This window comes from Hirundo rustica, chromosome 3, assembly GCF_015227805.2.
Source record: "Hirundo rustica isolate bHirRus1 chromosome 3, bHirRus1.pri.v3, whole genome shotgun sequence".
NCBI lineage: Eukaryota > Metazoa > Chordata > Aves > Passeriformes > Hirundinidae > Hirundo > Hirundo rustica.
Genome location: NC_053452.1, coordinates 10,323,580 through 10,337,896, shown reverse-complemented (window position 1 = coordinate 10,337,896; position 14,317 = coordinate 10,323,580). Strand labels below are relative to the sequence as shown.

Here is a 14,317-nt window from a genome sequence, read left to right as displayed (position 1 = left end):
CGTGCTGGCAGAAAGACACACAGGGAAGGGAAGGTCCATACGCATCTGTTCTGGTCTTTGATACTGGTTTCCTGTGGGACCCTGGAAGAGCATGACTCCATGTGCACATGGAAAGTGAAGACAGAGATACTTCTTCCCCACAAGGGACTGGCAGAAATTTCAGCTCCTTGGCAGGAAACACGGCTGCTTATGTGGGCACAAACCCCAATGTTTCTGTGCTAAAAGCAGGGAGTGAAAGTAATCAATGCAAAAGTGTAAATACTTAACTGTGGCAAGACAGGATGAGGAAAAATACAGAAAATCCTATCTTCTCTTCTCTGAGCAGTTTACCAAAATCTCAGGAGCCTTAGGAGTTTATTCTGTCTAGAATGCAAAATTGACAATGGAGCTGTGTTCACCCTTCAAGAAATTCTGTTCATCTGCAAAGAGCCCGGGATGCTCTGTGTCCATGAAGGACTCAACAAGAACTACTAATCTTCCTCAAATTCTGTAAGTCCATAAAAGGCAGTAAGTTTTATGGCATGGTCGCAGAATATCTTTACATGAACAAATATGATAAGACATTTGAACACGGCAAGAAGCTGTGGATACCTTCAGCCCACGCTTCTGTTAGGATTAGAATTTACAAATTCTGATTTTCAAACTTGCACTTGTGAGTGACTGCCTATCATGTGAATGTATAATGAAAAGGTCTTGTTCGCATAAATGCTTGGAAGAATCTTGAAAACTTTCAAAAGAATAAGTTGTGCAGGAAAGCTCCCTTTTGTTTAATAAAATAAGCTTTCATAATACTAGACTGAACAGATGTTTTATACGTTACACAAACCTTAAATAAATTCAAATTATTCTAGATAATTCTGTTTTATATGTTATAATTTACTCGGTGGTTTTGTTCAGAATCATAGAAAAATGACAAATCATTAATAATTATATTCTCTACATGACAATTTAACAAGGAGTAAAAACCAGAAAAGAAAGCAAAACAGTTGAAATAATTTTCACTTGATTTTAAAACAAAATTAAACTCTATCTAAAAAGCTGGTTTTGTAGTGGGTTGGAATATTATGTATCTGCCACAGAAGATACATTTCCATGAATTAGGATATAAAAATATAATATTTAATTACATTTTAAACACTTTCATTGTTATCTAGAAATCATCTGATATGTCACTACTTTCTTGGGCTACCGACAGCACTATTACAAAAACACAAAGCAAATGCACTTCAAGACAGGCTTCTAGTTTGCTGCTTTTCTTGGAAATCAATGGCTTAATTTAAACAAAAGCAAAACCCAACTACAACAATAAATCCCCACGCATACGGATGTCCTGTGAAAAAAACCAAATTCCTATGAATGATTATTATGCCTTGGATAGAGACATCTGTGAAACAGATGCAAGTTTCATGAAAATCTAAATACTGATAAAGGTGAGTTTGTTTGGTTCCCTTTGCTACCTCACACTGCCAAATATTCATTAATAATGTCGTCAGAGTAATTGTCTCTGGTATCTTAGTGAAGCAGAGACCTGAGATTCGTTTGAATTACACTTAAACCCTGGGAGTAACTTCAATACTGTGATCACACCAGGAAAAGCACATGCTTGTACTCTCCTTTTAACTGCTTACCCTTGTAAAAGTCCTTTACCAGGCTTTTTTCCTCTCCTTTTTCTGATAATCCATAATTTCAGCCTGCTGCAGACAAAAGACTTGCACCTCAGTAGTTTGATGCATAAACTACAAAGCTTTTGCTTCTTTCGCAAAGCCGCAAAGGCTTCAAATGACTTCATATATGAGCATCGTGTGTCACTTGGGACAGTCCATCCCATACCAGTCCAAAGCACAATATAACACAGGAGTTGTTTTTTAAAAATAAAAAAACACCAAACTTGAAAGCCTCTGGTATGCTTTAACACAAGAATAAAACTCTGAAGAGCAGCAGAAGAATAATGCACTGAGCTTGGACTTTTCAATACTTTGCCTACATTTCTGTTTCATCTGCTTGTGTTCCTTGACTCATTCAAATATCAGCAAGAAAATGACACCTATAAACACAGCCCTTTCTTTAAGCATTTATGGGGTTTACTGTGCATTTTGAACAAGTTTTTGATATTTTCATTTTACAACCAATTAATGAAAGCCCACTCTGAGCTATAAAGAGGGAAATAATGCCAAATTCTGACAGATGTTTTGCATGCATTCTGCATTTATTACAATGTTTTCACTTTAAAGCTGGAAAGAGTAACTGCAAATAAGATTTTGTTTATCCACTGCACTTTAAAAATACATCTTGGGGAGCCCTCAGGAAAACAAATGAAACATCATCCCAAGATACTGAAAATAAAGTTCCTAGAAGGTACAGAAGTCTGCAACATTCCCGCTCAAAAGGATGTAAGCAGGTAGGCTTTTTCCTGATTTTCTTTTACTTCTCTTTTTACAACCTCCTTTAACCTGTGATGTAAAATATCTATTACCCTTTTTCCAATTACTGCACTTGGATGTCCTTTGCCTTCCATTCCCCGGATTTCACTGCAGGAATCAGGAGGTGGATGACTGTCACCAGAACCTTCTCTAGAGGATCAACCTGTGTCTTTATCCCTGTGATTATTGCTTGCAATAGTCTCATTAAGCTGTTTTGTCCCCAGCTACAGAGTTCAGTTGAAAGGTAGCTTTTACACTTTCTCTGTTTAGAAATGACCTCTTGTCTAATCCATAAAACTCCTCCTTCCCTTAAAAGTTCTTTTTTTATACATATAAAAAGCTATTATTATGCCAGTATTTTTTCTTTTTCCATCAGGAAAAAGCTCTCTCCTTGCCATCACAACAAAACTTTAAAAATTAAGTTACCCTTGAACTTTCCCAAATGGCCTTGTACAAAACATGCCGGGCTGGCTGATGAAAAGAACATAAATCTTTTAACACTCAGACACCTGAGTTCTGCCTTTCCCAACTGGAAATGATAATGACTTCCCCACCGTCCTGCCTCGGAGTGCTGCATTACAGCGCCACACACCCGCTGTGTCACGGAGGGCAGCGTGGCTCCAGAAGGACAGAGCTCACATGAGGAAGCCAATTCCTTGGAGAGCTGCAGCGCAGTCCCTGGTGGAGCTCATCAGCGATCCCAGGCACAGCTCCATTAAGGCTCTGCACTGACAGCAGCTTCTTGCTAAAGGAGATGAGCAAAGCCACGGGAGCAGGAGGGTTTCCACAGGGCAAGGCAACGTCTCTGCCATGGGCTGACACCAAGTTTTTAGTCAGTGCTGCCGAGACCCTCCAGAGAGGCTGTTCTCAAAAGAGATCAAAGGTGATCTGGGCAGTTACCAAGCACTCACTCTTCTTTAATCAGGAAGGATGCGCAGGAACACTGATGAAATTAAAGCCTTGCATTAGACAAATACAAAAGCATCACAGTACTGAGGAGGCAACAGACACAGGAGTGCTCAAAGAGGGTGTTTGGAACTACTTTACTCTTTCTTTTGCCAAAAATATAAACCTGTAATAGTACAGAATAACTGGGGACAATAAATACCTCGCAAGAACTAGAAATGAACCTCACTCCCTTGTGCATTTAGCTATTAAAAAAGAGATTTAAAAGCCACAGTGAAACTCCACTATAGAGTCAAGGAACAAAGCACATGAGAGCTAGAGAATGACAAGATCATTGATAGCTTGAGGGAAACCTTGAGAACTTAGAAACAGAAAAAAAGTGAAAATTAAGCAATTCCAATTCATCTAATTGTAGGGAACAAGTACCTTCTGGAGGGCAGCATTTCTTTTTGGATTACAAAATTATGTTAAACTACAGAGCACAACTGCTGTGAAACCAAAAACAATGCATATTTCTGATTAACAATACAGTGGGTACAGTTGAAAGGTCCAGAAATTCCAGAGAGATGTGAAGGTTGTGACAGCCTGTATGATCATCCACTCTGATAATCACAAGCTATAAAACCCTCTAATTTCCACACCCAACCTACTTAATGGGGCCAGATTTGTGGTCTGTCAAAATTTGGTAGGATGGAAGAGCTGACAGGAATTGACTTGAAACAAAGATTACTTTTATAGCCTGTAAGAAAGACATTCATTTCACAAGACCCCTGCAAATCTTCCATACTTCGTATTTCACAGACAGTGCACAAAGCAAACTAAAATGGTTTCAAGGCATTTTAAAGTCACCCCAGTTTTGGAATGCTGAGGTATGGATTTGCTTCCTCTCTCCCAGTCCTAGGACTTGAAATTCATCTGGAATGGCCTTTTTCTGGCTGTGGTGCTCCTTACCCATATGTTCCTAGCATACTGCACAGTACACACAGCCCTTCTCTGATGTTACTACGCTGCAGGCTCCTCTACTGTGTGGGTAACATTTACCTTGGCTGCATTACTGCTCCTTTACCCACCTCAGGAACACACAAAGAGCTTCTTTATAAATTTTCTGCCACCTATTAGAATAGGGAATATAAGTCCATTTTCTTTATGCATATTGTCTCTCTCATTTGGATTCAGGTGCTCTTCACTCTGAAAGAGTAGGGTCAGCTTCTAACGCAGCAAAAGTGCAAGACTGTACTTCTCAATCCAGACTGGATGAGATCTAGGCTGCACCAGGGGAGGTTTTCATTGGATATTAGGAAAAACTTCATCACCGAAAGGATTGTCAAGCACTGAACAGGCTGCCCAGGGAAGTGGTGGATTCTCCAACCCCAGAGGGATTTGAAAGACCCTGTAAATGCAGAGCTCAGGGATGAGGTTTACTGGTGGACTTGGCAGTGCCGGGGGAATGGTTGGACTTGATGATCTTAAGGTCTTTTCCAACATAAATGATTCTGTGATTCTATTTTGTGTGAACAAGAGGATGGACTGGGATAGATTATTAGAGTTTAATGACCCCTTGATTAATTTGTTGTTGACATTTACTCAGAGGAAGCAGCAGAACAGAGAAGAGAGCCATAATCAAGGGGAAGGATGTCTCTGGAAACTCTCTGGGGTTTGGTGTGCATAAACAAAGTTAGTACAAGCTTTCAAGGGTTACGCTAAACAGCTGTTTCATTATTTATGTAAGAAGTAGTAGCATGTGACAACTTGGAATCTTGGAAGAAAATCTTTTTCCTTTCCTAAAGACATGCCTCTGGATTCCTGCAAGTGATATTTATATCCTTAAGGGATTTCCTCAAATGCCTTTCCATGGCAGTCTACTTTCCATAAAGGCTCGATCTGATGAACCACTCAGTTACAGTAGGTCATTGCAGTGATGTGACGACAATGTCAGGGACAGACACTTACACGAGGCAGTTTCATCTCAGACAAGTAGAAAAATCATAGTAATTTCAGCTGAATTTCTAGTTATTTCAGTTACAGCTCTTTATTTTGGAGTTGTTTTTATCCTCTTGGTGAAATTGTCTAGGTGGAGCTTGACACTGTTGCAAACAGTGCAGTCAAAACAATGGTCTGCAGAGGGTTGGAAAGTTCCCTGCAACACTGAAGAATTCCAAGATGGTCTAAACAACGTTTGCTCCCCAAATTTGTCTGTTCCCAATGTCAGCAGCAAGCCCCTTCCTACCCAACCCACTGTGGGTACCCCCCACAGGCCACTCTGTGACCCTGTCTGAGGCTTGTTTCTCTCACGGAGCTCTCTGGCTCTGTTTTCACCCCGGCTAGCTCAAGAGACAAACCGCAGTTAGAAGGAGTCTCAAAACCCAGAAGTGGCCGAGAACTTTTTCCTTAGCAGAGAGAGCGAGACCCTGTCGATGGCAAAGGAAGGTCTCCACTTGATCTGAGGGTGAAACCAGGGCTTTATTCAGTCTTTCTTCGGTGGTCCTGCACCAGCATGGGTCAGGAGCCCCTTCCCACTCCCCGAGCCAAAAAAAGCATAGTCCTTCTGGTCTTGGACTTATATCCAGGGAAGAGGCTGAAGGCGGAGACAAGACAGTACCCAATCACGGATAAGGGGGGAGTGGAACAGGGTTGGATTTCATTCCAGGAAGGGAATAATGTGGGAGAATGGGTGGGGAAAAAGGGCAGGGACAAACTTTGGATGTTACATTTTCCAGGGGAGCAGGGAATATGGAACAAACCATTATAAAACCCAATATAAAAATGAAATACAGTATGAAACAAAATAATACACAGCAACACCTGGCTGCAAGGTGAACAACATAAAGCCTTGAACATCTGCTGCCTATCTCAGCGCCTGCCCAGGAGAACTGTGTAATCCACACACTCTTGATGATGCCTCTTGTGATTTGTGCATAGTCTGTACAAACTCCAATGAGCTCTCCTTTGCTCCCTCACTGCCAACTCTCTCCATTCTCATCCCATCTTCTCATCTTTGGGAATGTTGCTGCCACTTGGACACTGTTCTGAGTATTTGACTACCCAAGTCCCCTTCGACTTCACACATCAAATATCTCTACTTCATTCCAGCACTTCGGAATATATGGGAGACCTCAAAGAAATGTCCAGAGCTGCCAGAATTATGGCCAGAGAGCACGAGAATGGCCACTGCACAGCTCCTTACTGACCCTCAAACATGTGGCAGTGTGGCAGTGCCTAAGGAAACATTCAGCCCAACTTTCTCCTACTCAACAATTCCCTGACAAGGTGGCTTCAGAGTTAATAACTGCTTTGCTGTTCTATGGGAGCAAAATTCATTAGCACCAACCCCCCCCCCCCCCCCCCCCCCAAAAAAAAAAAAAAAAAAAAACCACAAAAAACAAAAACAAAAAAACCCAAAAAAACCAAAAAAAACCCCACCAAAAAACAAAACAAAAACAAACAAACAAAAAATCCACCAAAGACTGTCAGACAAACAGCCCCTCAACACTTTTCTGCCCCTGGCATTAAATTTTTTACTCCATTCATTAGCACGTACAGATGAGTCATGAACCCAGAATACAGAGATTGTCTAAGAGACCCTGCACAAAAAAAGTAACAGAAAGATGGTTTCTACTCCCACAAAGCATCCCTGCCTTGTGATCATAAACTACATTTCAAAAAGCTGATACTTCCACCTCCCTGTTTCTGCCATGTTTCCTCTAGGAAAGATCCAGCCCTAACAAAGACCTGTGGATGCCACCGTAACATACGTATGTTATTAGTGCAGATGAAAGCAATCAGGAAAAATGTAAATTGTTATAAAACTGCCAGACATTCAATAACAAACTGTTACAGCGTTCAAATGACAAGAAAGCTCTGGCCTTGAGTAATCTGATTGAGCTTTGAAGACTAATAAAGCTCCAGAACTGGTCCTGCTTTGTGTACTGGTGTTGGACCAGATGACCTCAAGAGATTTTTTTTTTTTGGCCTAACTTAAACAACTTTGTGAAATTGTAGTTACCAAAGTGAAATATAAATAGTCTTGAACTTTTATGCAGTATTAATTTACTCCTTTGAATTGTTACTTGAATATATGATACAATTAATTCCATGAGCTATGTAAAAGCCTTCATTAGATGTGGGGTATCACAAAAATTTATGTATCATCTAAGGAATCAAACCCCCAATAAAGAAATTAATATAGCACATTACACCCTAATGCACAAAGAAATCAGATATTTCATCCAAAATCTTTACAACCACAGTCCTTTTATCATCATGTGCAACTCACAGATGGTCCTGTCTGGAGATGATGGTTTGATAGTAATTCTTGGACCTGGACCTGTTCTTGCTTCCTTCTGAACTGAGATGTTCTGTTGAATCTGATGATTCAAATGAATCTGAGATGCATCTCCACCAGTATTTGGGTTATTCTTTCAAAACAAAGCTCCTGATTGTCTCCCCTTATCACGCTTTGGTTAGTGGTACAAACAAGCTGTGGAGTGGTAGAAGTAATTCCATTTGGAGTGAATGAAGCCACGTGAATTTTGCAGTGAATATATCTAGAAAGGTATTTCCTGGTGAGCTCTAGAACACTGATGCTGTACAGCTGAGTTGTCCTTTTCAACTCTGCACATCAAGTAGTACTGAAAAATAATACTGTGATTTACCTAAAGGGTGAGTAAATCTGATCCATATATTACTGAGGATGGGAAGAGAAGTTGAATGTGATGGCCCACCCAGATAACAGCAGAGCATTGGCAGAGCCACTGATAGAAAGCCCAACTCCCTTCTCCCCTCCCTCCATAGGCATGAAGATGGAACTGGAATGTCAGTAAATGAGAACTACTGCAAGCTCCTGCTCAGGGGGCCACAGGTTCTTTGAGTGCTCCAACATGGAAGGAAGTTTTATGGCTTTCCTACAACCTGTGACACCCTATTCGCAACTTTGAGAGATGACTACTGTAACTTTTCCTGATGCCCACCTCCTGGCTTGCTCAGGAATTCACAGTTTCACTGCTGGGTCTGTATAATACCTTAAATATTGGCAATCCAATCTCCATCCAGCAGTTAATGCAAGTCTGGAGTGTATTGTAGTAAACCAAACAGCTGCACCCTACACACAACAGTTCAGGCCTCCAAATGAAGCACTGAAATGAATCTCTCCAGTGCATCTTTATGGTACAGGGAGATGGCTCCAGGAAGACTCTATACACAGAAGCATTATTTTTTTGATGGAAGGATGGTACTCAGCTTTTAGAAAAGCAGTACTGACTGATTTTCCTGTGCTCCACTTGTAAGCACCATGGACCCAGCTGTCCCTCCCACACAGCTTTATGTATCGTTCTATGTATTATTTATTCTTGGAAGATGCAGAGCCACACAGGAGTCAGAACTCGTTTACATTTCAGTTACGGACTAAGTTATTGATTCTATTGCATCAAAGGTATTTCTGTTTATTCAGCAGTCCTATGATCCACACACAATGAAAATAAATTAAAAAAAAATAAAATAATGAAGTTCCAATTAAAATGGACTTGAGATAGTTCCCCCAAACATATTATAGTTCAATACTGATTTAATGGCCTGTTACTTTTAAAGTGACTGCTTTTAAAACTTTTGCACACTGTTGCCTTAGCATTACAAAAGCACTGCCAAGTGTAAATGTATGGAATTAGTGTATTTATGTTATGGAAAATTAAGGCAGAATGCCCATCTTCTTAACATTATGTTTCTTTAATAGATACTTGTTCTTCATCTTTTTCTTTTCAAATATAAGAAAGCTTGAAAGACTTACACCAGGTTTCATTTAATAAGAGAAAATAAGAAGCCTGCCACACAGAAGATTACTAAGTCATGCTCAGTTTAGGGATTCTACTCTTCTCTTTTGCCTCAGGCTTTTGGGACATTAAGGCCATGATATAAATCCTGGTCACTGCTTTTTTTTTAAGTAGCAGAAATGAGAGTTTATTAGCATCACAGTGGTTGCCTCAATAATGACAAACCAGTTGCTCATTATTGCTCATTAGATTCATATTAGATTCATTTGCAATTGCAATACATCTTCTATTCATACTCGATTGCAAAACAACAGATATGATTTGACACCTGTTGTAGTACAGAATTCATTAGAAAGTAATAATACAAATAGGATTTCCATGGATGGACTTAGTCTTCTTTCTCTGATGGGTCTAAAATTTGTCATTTAATGTAGGATTTATATAGTATAAATACCACAGCAGGCAGTCAGCTTCTTCAAATCATGTGCTCCAATAAAATATCACACACCGAAGCAGACAAGCAAAGAGCAGACAGACACACAAACAAGTAAATTAACAGTACCATATGTAGGAACAGACATTGACTGTTTCTTTTGATATCCCTAATAGATAAGTGCTGTTACTAATTTTGAAGTCACAGAAAAGTGCAGAAAGCTGCGTTTTCATCAAAAGATCAAGTCAACAAGTAAATAATTTCGATTTTCCCTTGAAAATTTCTTGTGCAAACAGCCCAGGATGCTCCTGAAACACTTGTTAAATGCCATTGTCTTAATTTACTTAAATAGTGCCAAACCATTCTTGTGTCCCTGTACTTTGGAAGCATCAAACTAATAATAGTGTTTAAATGAGCTGAAATCTCTCCCTTTCCTAGAAAATCCTATGGGGAAAAGACAAAATTATCTCCAAAATCAATTCTTGCCCCCCCTTTTTTTTTTTTTCTTGAGCAAGGGATGAAAGTATACGGAAGCAATACGTCTTCATGAAGCAGAGAGAGAAAAGTTGATTGCAAAATGGAGCCCTGCATGTCATAAAATGATTCACACTATATTAAATTCAGTCTCATTATTACCTTTCATGGTAATTCTGAAGGTACAAAACAAATATCCTGTTTCTGTCCTCTGCCCAGCTCTTAATTCCACTCTCAAGTTAAATCCCTCCTATTTACAGCTTATGCAAAGGAGTGCATTCCTATCCCTCAGCACATCTAACATTTGAAAAATACATAATTTTGCTTACTCTGCCTCTGACAAGAAATTTCTTCACAACTTATCAAATTTGTTTCTTACGAGAACTGCTCCCCAGCAGATGTGTTCCTCTTCCACCCAATTCAGTCACAATCTACCTCTGCTCCCCACAGAAAAAGCTGGGTATGGCCATTGCCTTCTGCATTGTTTGAGATAAATTTCATGATTTAACTCTCAAGGACTGTAAAGATGAATTCTCAGTGGAAGACTACCAAATATGTATTCTGAATTTCATAATAAAACATTTGATCTGATGCAACCTAGAACCAGACCCGACTTTTCTACACTTCTAAAATCACAATGGTCCTTCTGTGCTTGTCCTCTTTTTCCTCCAAATCAGCAGTTTCCAAAGGCAAATACCTATATTTTGTATCCTAAAATTCTGTTTTGTTTCTCTAACATCAATACCCCAGTACCTCACAACTTTATATTCTTCAGCAAATTGTTCAAGGACATTTCTCATTTGGTTTTGTTGCTCATTAAATTGGTAATACTGAATTAAGCAGGGCACTGTTTTCTCAGGATCTATAGAAAATGTACAGTATTATTTAAAGGTTATTTTGATGTGTAACCCCTTATCCCTGTTCCTTATAAAGCAGAATTCATAGAAAATTCACATACAATGACTCTGTGAGGAGTATTAAAAACCAACACACCTGTCTTGGTTCAGCCAGCCATCAGAACAGCAGCTCCAAGCCTGGATTATCAAGAATCACTGTAAACACAAAATAGAAGGGGGAAAAATAAATAAAAGTCAAACACATAGGGCAAAACCTCATTTGAATAAGGCAACTGCTTTTAAAAATCAGCTGTTAAGAAAATGACTAGCCTGATTATTGAAATCAGAGCCACAAACCACCAAATTATCCCATTTCTCCTCCCAGAAGTGTGATTCTGCACAAGGAATTGACTGCATGGAGGTGGGAGTGGAGCACGGTCAGGTTCGGACAGCACCTCACTTTCTTGGGCATGCTGGAAACACATCCCATCCCTATTTTATTGGATCCATTATACAATCTGTTTGCCACTTCATCGCTGGTTTTAATTTTTTCATTAAAAAAACCCAACCAAACACGCCTCAAACCAAAAAACCAAAAGACAACAACAAATAGAAAGGAGTCTCAACAATCAGGGAAGTCAATGGCTCCCTGATTTCTCCTGGGAAACAAGGCATTGGCACTCTGCCTCTTTTTTTCTGGATGGGATTTGAGAAATAACAATGCAAATATATTAATATTGCACGGTCAGGGCTACTTTCTATTAATATGCCATTAATATAACAACCTTTGTACTACATTTAAAGATCATGAAGATCAATATTTATTCTGAGGCCAGGGGGAAAAAAAAAAATCAATCTTGCAGTAAAATGAGTCATATTTAATATATCCTATCAACATAATTAAGTTTATACATAAAAAGTAGCACTGATATGTGAATAATGAACGCCATGACAGATGAGTTTCCCTTCTTGAACAACTTCATGTGGATAATCTCAGAAATGGAAAGACTGGAGTGATTTATATGCACCTTCTCTTCAGGTAACAGCCATGGCAAATAAACACACACTGAGAATCTCAGTGCCTCAAACCAAGCCATCCAGATGGCTCCACATGGATAAAATGAAACAAATATGGAATTATTCCTATAAGGTCAGGCAGTGGCCGAACCAGGATTAGGATCCCAGGAATTACTCCCATAAGGGGAATCTTCCTGATCTCCTTCTCTGCTCTGAGCACTGCTCAGTCTGCTCTCCCTGCAAATACAACCCATTCCCACTACACCAATAAACTTACATTACCTCTTCACACACTTCTGAAAGAAAATAAAAATGGATAAGAAAATGCTTTTTCTTCAGTGCTCAGCAATAATTGCTTTCTAAAGGCAGGAGCAATAAAACCTCTGACATCCGAGAGATGATGAACACACCCAAAGTCTGACTATCCCTGCAGTTCTAATGATAGGAACAGGGAGTAACATCTCATCCCAACAGCCATGAAATCATGAGAAAGCAGCATTTTAAAATGAAAATAATTCCTCAGTGAGAAGAATCCCAACCCTGACTGGATACATTCTGTAGCACATTCAAAAGCCAGACATTCCTTCTTACCTTTTTCAAGGCTTTTGGTGCTTTTGTTGCCAGAAAGTTTGCCTTCCTTTTAATTATTTCCTGTTCTGGTGGGTTCAGGGTGAAGGACTGGCTGCGCAATTTCATGGGATCGGTAGCAAAGTGTGTGCTAAAGGAAGGTTAATTTCCAGATGCTAAAGAGGCCCCTGTGGAAGCGGGAGTCATTCATTCAGGCTACTTTACACTAAAGTAGATATCACCTGTTGCCACTGTCACTGTACTTCAACACCACTTCTCGAATAATTTGTTTATTTTAAATGAAAGTTCCCAGATCTCCAATCTTTTGTATTTTCTTTAAGAGAGAACTCATTTCTTACCTGCCTTTTACAAATCTCTGCTGCTTTTCTCTGATCTGCTTAACATGTAAACACCACTAATGGGTCGAACTTTCTGTGAGATGCAAAACACAGGAACTGCCTACATGAAAAGCCTTAATCAGTCATGAGTTTGGTAAATGATGTCTCCTTGCCATCCATATTGAGTGTCCATTACTCCTGGACATAGGACATTAACTGACTCATTAGCTATTTCAAACCATATGGACTTAGGTTTGGGCGGGTTGCTCCGATAATATCCTGAGGTGAGCCTCCTAATTATTGTAATTACGTGATCTCAATCACGGGGCCAGCCACACAAAATAGAGTCAGGAGGCTCTGAAATGGGTGTCAGTGCACCCAGACAATGACTGAGCTGAGCAACACGGCCCCTGGATGCTAGAGCTCCTTGGATACTGCAAGAAGTAATTACTCCCAAAGTTCCGAGGAACGGGCAGGGGGCACGGTAACAATGCAGCGAGCACGGCAGGAGCGCGGGATCTGCACAGATGCAGGGACACAAATAGATTTCTCAGCGCAAACTGGGAAGCAGTCTGAAACTTGATGCCTTGTTGTCAATGCTCTTAATACCGAGATGTTACATCTCTGGAGTAAATTTAGCCATGATATTTTAAGCATCAGTGAGATCTGGAGCAAAGCAGGGGAATAGAATGTGGGAGTGCAAAAAATGTCAGTGTTAAATACCACAAAAGCATCACAATGCAATGTTAGAGAAGCTACAAGTGCTCACCTACTGTAGGAAATTTAAGGGGCTTTGTGCATGTGACACGGCAAGATTTCATATAATTGACTGCAATCTTTTATATTCAAGCTTATGTTTGAGCAAGGAGAGGAAAAAAAATTAAAATAAATGGAAGATGGACTGAATGTTTAATATAGAATGCTTTAAGACAAAGGAACAAATACAGCCTCAGGACAGCTGTCTTATTAAACACTTAAAGAAAGCACTGACTCCCTGAAAATCTCACCACACTCTTTAAATGATAAACCAGCACAGCTGACAGTTACTCTCCAGAACATATGCTAGCAAGAGGTTGATACTGGTAGAATTTGTACATTTTTACTCTTATTAGCACACCCACATTTCTCCTATTAGGATTTTTGAATTTGGCAATAAAAGTAGCTGGATCACCTTGAAGGGAAATTGCTTCCATCATAATGAGGCTTTCCTGAAAAAGCCCAATCCCAAAAAACAAAACCACCCCCACATCTGTAGTTACTTTGGCCATTCATCCCCTTTATCACCTCCCCAAACTGCTAACTCATAGCAACTGTGAAGGGGTATTCGGCTTTATTTAACGTGCCTAAATGAAGATCAGTTATTTTGGGAGGGTCGCTAATTGGTTGATGATAAGCAGGGAAAAAGAAAAAAGCCCCATCTCCACTTCAGCCCAACAGGAAAAAAGGATTTCTTAGTCTCACCCACAAAACGCGGGAATGTGCTATTAGCAGGGCCAAAGGCTCTAGAATTAAATTCTGATCTGCTTAGAACTTTTCTCAGGTAAAGCCTTCGGTCTTTATTAAA

The 14,317-nt window shown here is 39.8% G+C and overlaps 1 protein-coding gene and 1 long non-coding RNA gene across 7 annotated transcripts in view; one reads left to right on the top strand and one right to left on the bottom strand.

Moving 5' to 3' along the window:
* Nucleotides 1–3,206: 3,206 nt before the first annotated feature.
* On the bottom strand, nt 3,207–12,940 carry LOC120750928 (uncharacterized). Of its 2 annotated transcripts, none has more exons than XR_009207708.1 (4): nt 12,775–12,940; nt 12,440–12,603; nt 10,989–11,047; nt 3,207–3,363 (listed from the first exon to the last, which is right to left on the bottom strand). It is a non-coding gene; the product is annotated as an uncharacterized LOC120750928 (long non-coding RNA). The 2 variants fall into 2 exon arrangements; XR_005700208.1 differs by lacking the exon at nt 3,207–3,363 and adding an exon at nt 7,673–7,803.
* Nucleotides 12,941–14,126: 1,186 nt separating this feature from the next.
* The window catches only part of VRK2 (VRK serine/threonine kinase 2), a 39,179-nt gene continuing 38,988 nt past the window's right edge, over nt 14,127–14,317 (top strand). For 4 of the 5 annotated variants that reach the window (XM_040059018.2, XM_040059020.2, XM_040059024.2 and 1 more), the window contains exon 1: nt 14,133–14,293. The gene's annotated coding sequence lies outside the window, so the exon portion shown is untranslated. Of the gene's footprint in view, nt 14,294–14,317 lie in introns of all 5 variants that reach the window. The other variant, XM_040059016.2, reaches the window with a different exon arrangement.